General features: G+C 47.1%; 1 pseudogene across 1 annotated transcript; it reads left to right on the forward strand.

The window, feature by feature from the left end:
• Positions 1-280: 280 nt before the first annotated feature.
• Positions 281-1,614, forward strand: LOC310667144 (PITH domain-containing protein 1-like; annotated as a pseudogene). The gene is made up of 3 exons: positions 281-346; positions 590-688; positions 1,049-1,614. The product of its transcript is annotated as a PITH domain-containing protein 1-like (transcript).
• Positions 1,615-6,200: the final 4,586 nt, after the last annotated feature.

The raw sequence follows: 6,200 nt of genomic DNA on the forward strand, positions 1-6,200 counted from the left end.
TTCCCCGCCTCAAATTGTTCAGTTTTGTATTGCCGATTCTCTCTTGCAACACCCATGTGCTCTGTGCACCTTGTGAGCCTATTCTGTGGATTTACATCCTGTTTTCCCACCAGTTAGTTGTCAAAAGCAGCTGAGGGGGGAGGAGGAAGAGGAGTGCTCTGAGGACAGAGAAAGTATTGAGAATACAAAGGATATGCACACATCGGTGCTCAAGAAGACTAAATCACCCAAGCAAAGATCAGTTGGCTCAGGAAGCCCTCTTCTTCTAGGAGGACGCATTATGCAGGCCTGGGGCCTTTACCTGCGCATCGACCGCAAGCACCTGGAGTGCCTGAACGAGCAGAGGGCATAGCTGTCAAGCATCCCTTATTTGGCGGGACAGTCCCTTATCCCAGCACCATCTCCCGCTACTGTGCCTTATTGATGAGGCTTCATTTGGCTGCTGGCTGGGCTTTCTGCCTTTGGCTCAGAGGGGCTCAGAAGTTGAACATACCTGTGCCTGGAAAATCCCTTATTTTGACTGCTGATCCCTTATTTTCAAGGCTGCTGGTTCCTTATTTTCAAATCTGTAAGCTGACAGCTATGGCAGAGGGAAGGCAGTGGAGCTTTCATCTTCCATGCCTGGGACCGTGGGGACCGCCAGAAGTTTGTAGAAAGCGATGATGATGAAGAACTTTTGTTTAATACAGTGGTGCCCCGCAAGACGAATGCCTCGCAAGACGGAAAACCCGCAAGACGAAAGGGTTTTCCGTTTGCAGAGGTGCTTCACAAGACAAATTTCCCTATGGGCTTGCTTTGCAAGACGAAAATTGTCGAAAATTTTTGAGGGTTTTTTTTGCTCCAAAACCCCTTTTTCTGAAGCGCTAAGCTGCTAAAAGCCTTTTAGCAGCAAAACCGCTAATCCCTTAAGCCTTAAAAAGCCGTTTTTAGCCCTTAAACTGTCAATAGCGCTAATCCGCTAATGGGCTTGCTTCGCAAGACGAAAAAACCGCAAGACGAAAAGACTCATGGAACGGATTCTTTTCGTCTTGCGAGGCACCACTGTATTGCTTTTACCGGCAATGTGAACCTAAAAGGGATAATTGTGATGGGAGAGGATGATGACACACACTCATCAGAAATGAGACTCTTAAAGAACATTCCTCACATGCCTTTTGGTGATACTGCCGGAGAACCAGATCACATGTTCAGCCTGAATCGTGATGTTACTGGAGAACTGGAATATCCTACAAAAATTGCTCGCTTCTCAAATGTTTATCATCTGTCCATCCACATCTCCAAGTTGTGCTGAGACAACGGAGATCTTTTACACAGGCCTGAGGGGAGAATGGACAGAACCTCATCGAGATGAAGTGACCATCTGTAACTACGAAGCAGCAGCAAACCCAGCTGACCACAAAATTGATCAGATCACACCGGAGACGTACTTCATTTCCTAAGTGGTTTGTGCACCACCAGACTGCTGTGGAGGCTTGGAAGACAGTCAAACACTTGAAGCTATAAGGAGCATTGTAGCGTTCATTCTTTTGTGGGTGTGGGTGTGGCTGCTTTGGTAAAGCAGGGCACCAAATGCTGGCAATTAGGTACCAATAATTATACCATTGCTAAGGACAATCATGGCTTGAGATCTTATAAATATTGAAGGAGTAGGTTTTGGAAATATTGGCCTTTGCCTTCCTGTAATGCATTTGTCTCAACTGTGTTGTATCTGTCAGGGCAGAAGTTGTTGTTTCTGCTGGCATACATAAAGGTGTGAGGATGGTGGGAGACTTGGTCTGGGAGTGTTGTACCATCTGAGATTCTGTTCTGCCTCTTGAATGTACTTTATACAGGGGGGTAAGTTATTGGTGTTCTAGATGAGCTCTTGGCTAATTTCAAAAGTTAATGTGACTTGTGCATGGCAGTAGAGTGGTACCTCGGGTTAAGTACTTAATTCATTCCGGAGGTCTGTACTTAACCTGAAACTGTTCTTAACCTGAAGCACCACTTTAGCTAATGGGGCCTCCTGCTGCTGCTGTGCCGCCGAAGCACGATTTCTGTTCGCATCCTGAAGCAAAGTTCTTAACCTGAAGCACTATTTCTCGGTTAGCAGAGTCTGTAACCTGAAGCGTATGTAACCTGAGGTACCACTGTATTCATTGGATGCACCAAAGTACTGCATGCCTCTCCTTGAATATCATCCAGTAAGTTGCTTGCCAAAATGCAACAGCTTCAACTGTGCATCTAAAACCTGAAGAGGAGTGTTTCTCTCTCCTGGGCTTAACTTTCTAACCCATGTGGCTTAATTTTTTCTAATAAACATGGCAAAGAACATGTATATAAATAAATAAATAAATAGATGATAGATAGATAGATAGATAGATAGATAGATAGATAGATAGATAGAAGGACTCGTTGTCCAGCCTGGGTAGGTAGAATCAGCCTAGGGCAGGGGTCTGCAAAGTCTTTGTGGCTTGGGCTGGTTCATGGTTCCACAGATGCCGCGGTGGGCCAGAGTGCGCGCACACTCACGCATGTGCAAATGCTATTTCCGGTGCTCCTTCTGGCATGGAGGTGGCGTGCACAGCTTCCCATTGGCTGCAGGAGCTTTCTGCAGCCAATGGGAAGCCAGCCAGCGTCGTGGAAGGCGGTCCCCACTCTGCTCCACGCCGGTTTAGTGCGGCGCACGTGCGCCGACCAAACAGGCGGTGGGGTCCCCAAGTGGGTGGCGGGGGTCCATGGGCCAATTAAACGACCCCCATGGGCCGCTTGTTGCCCATGGGCGTTAGGTTGCCGACCCCTGGCCTAGGGCCTAAAGGTCCTTCACTGAGAAGACTGCAATTCAGTGAATCACCACATGGGGAAGTACTACGAAAATCCATATTATCCTCCCAACATTATATTGCAGGTGTTTAACCCCCCCCCCCCCCAGTGTTTCTCTCTCTTGACTCCAAAGCCTTGTATGCAGATATAGCTGTATGTTTTCCAAAGTTCAGTGTGTTTAGGAATCATCCTTTGGCATGATGTTGTTGTCAGGAGCTTTTCCTACACTGGGGCCGCTGAGCCTTTTTTCGGTTAAATGTTTCGGTTTGCTTGTCCTCACCTGTCGCAGTGGTCCAGGTGTGCCAGAGGCAGATTTGCACAGGTGGCCTAGACAGGCACAAGATTTTGCTGCTGTCATAATACAAGAGCAAGAAAGCAGGTACTTGTAGGAAGCATAATTATACTGAACCCAAGTATATAATGGAGTGAGTAAACTAGCAGCAAAGCCTAATCAGTTTTACCCAGGGAGGAAAGTCCCATTGATCGCAACTGGATTTGCTTCCATGCATGCAGCTAAGGCAGGGGTCAGCAAACTTTTTCAGCAGGGGGCCGGTCCACTGTCCCTCAGAGCTTGTGAGGGGCCAGACTATATATATATATATATATATATATATATGCTTTCGTAGATTTTCACGGGTACAGGAATGCAGGTTTTGGTGTCCTCGGGTGTCTTCCCGTGTAAAAGTTGGGGTGTCTAGGCGACGTTTCGACGAGGTCTCACTCGTCATCTTCAGGCTGGTGCTTTCGGCTTCTTGTTACTGGAACAGAGCAGGATCTTAGTGTTTGAGTTCCATGGAACTCAAACACTAAGATCCTGCTCTGTTCCAGTAACAAGAAGCCGAAAGCACCAGCCTGAAGATGACGAGTGAGACCTCGTCGAAACGTCGCCTAGACACCCCAACTTTTACACGGGAAGACACCCGAGGACACCAAAACCTGCATATATATATATATATATATATATATATTTGGGGGGGGGGGTTGGAATGAACGAATTCCTATGCCCCACAAATAACTCAGAGATGCATTTTAAATAAAAGGACACATTCTACTCATGTAATAACACACCAGTTCCCGGACCGTTCGTGGGCCAGATTGAGAAGGCGATTGGGCTGGATCCGGCCCCTGGGCCTTAGCTTGCCTACCCATGAGGTAAGGGCACCTTCCACAACCTCATGAGGCTTGACATGGTTAAATTTGTACAGGCCTGGATGCTTCACTGCGTTAGAAAATGCCTTTCCCTTTTGATTTAGCAATGATGGCATAAATAGCAGGCAGGCAGCTCAAAGGGGGGTTGAACCCTCCAAAACGCCCTAAGAGAATTTAATTTTGGTAGTGAGGAAAAACCCCCGGGCCCTCAGCAAGGAACAATTGGGCAGATTTGGGCTGGAAGTCAAAGGGAAACCAGAGAGAATGGTGGAACCGAAGTGTGAAAAGCAGGATTAGGTGCCTTTTCTTAAAAAAAAGACTACCAAGATGGGGTTCAAGAAGGAGGTGGCAAAAGCAGGGGGTGAGATTCAGAGGGAGAAAAAGCCAATTAGTGGAGTATGAAATACAATCCCCCTCCCTGGTTTTTTTTTTTGGAGGGGGGAGAGTAAAAGCTAATTCTGGAAATAAAGAGCCAGAAGTCAGATTATGGAAAGGCATTTGAGAAGGGAAGAACTGGAGCAGAAGGAAGCAGAAAGCGAAAGGATGAAGGCAAAGACACAGAGATGGAAAGAAAGTGGATTTCCTCCCTCCGATTGTCACGCAGTTCCCTTGCAAGCAGCCCAGCCTCCCGCTGTCCTCCTCTCAGAGGTGTGCTGCCGCTGAGAGATGCAAAGGCAGCGGCAATCTGCTAACATCCGCAGGCAGCGCCAAAGTGCTTGCTGACTCAGGCAAACGGTGAGATGCGGCAGGCACAGTTGGACACTTCCCAAATCTCTCTCTGATGCCGGCCTGGATTGAGGGGAGGGGGCAGGAGCCCCAGGCGGCAGGTTAAGGGGGCAGTGAACAGTATCCTGCCCTGATGATGCCCCCTTCTTTCTTCCCCTACCAAGGGAAGGAACCCTGTTTTTAAAAAGTAAACAACTCTGCAGGTGGGGTTGGGCTGGGGCAGAAAATCAGGCAAAGGCAAGACAATAAGCCTTATCTGCTGCTTTTCTACTTGCGGGGAGATTTCTTTCTTTCTTTCTTTCCTTTCTTTTTATGAATGATACATAGCCCATAGCATAGCCCATTCTTGTACTTCACCTTGGATGGGAATCCAGATTATCCGAATGACGTTTTAGCATGCTCTGCGGCCACAAAATGCCGTTGGAATGAAAGGGTGTGTGAAAAACAAGAGTGGGGGTTGGAATGGAGCATGGAACAGCTGTAAATTCAGAAATGCAGGGGCCCTTCATGGTTGTCACAGCCCTTCACAGTTTCGTCCCCCAAAGCCACTCCCCTTCAAAGATTATACAATAATCTTGGTAGGAATGTGAGCCTTCTCAGGGGCTGTTCCCAGACATTGGAACTCCCTCCCTGGAGAAGCTTCCTCCTTGTGGTCCTTCCACTGGGCAGTTGAAGACCTCCTTATTCCATCAGGCTTTTGGGAGCTATCTGCTTTTAATGAAACGGCTGGTGCCCTGCTGTTTTTTATTGCACTTATCTTTATGTTTTTAATAGATCTTTTATATCTATTTATAGTTTTAGTTCTATTAAAGTTTGATTTTTTAAAAAACTGATTCCCCCTCCCCCATGTTTTAAGCTGTAAACTGCCTTGATCCCCTGTCAGGGGAAAAGGTAGGGAATAATAATAATATACCAATATACCTGAAGGAGTGTCTCCACCCCCATCGTTCTGCCCGGACGCTGAGGTCCAGCGCCGAGGGCCTTCTGGCAGTTCCCTCATTGCGAGAAGCAAAGCTACAGGGAACCAGGCAGAGGGCCTTCTCGGTAGTGGCGCCCGCCCTGTGGAGCGCCCTCCCATCAGATGTCAAAGAGATAAACAACTACCAGACTTTTAGAAGACATCTGAAGGCTTCCCTGTACAGGAAAGCTTTTAATGTGTGACATTTTAATGTATTTTTAATCTTTGTTGGAAGCCACCCAGAGGGGCTGGGGAAACCCAGCCTGATGGGCAGGGTACAAATTATTATTATTATTATTATTATTATTATTATTATTATTAATATTATTAATATGCTGCCCATCTGACTGGGTTGCCCCAACCTCTCTGGGCAGCTCCCAATAGTAAAAGCACAATACGACACCACACACTAAAAACTTCCCTGAACAGGGCTGCCTTCAGATATCTTTTAAAAGCCGCAAAGCTAGTTATCTGTTTGACATCTGCTGAGAGGGCGTTCCACAGGGCGGGCGCCACTACCAATGAATGAATGAATGAATGAATGAATGATGCAATGCAATGCTTG

The sequence above is a fragment of the Podarcis tiliguerta genome, assembly GCF_965153285.1.
Source record: "Podarcis tiliguerta genome assembly, chromosome: 16".
NCBI classification, from domain to species: Eukaryota; Metazoa; Chordata; class Lepidosauria; order Squamata; family Lacertidae; genus Podarcis; species Podarcis tiliguerta.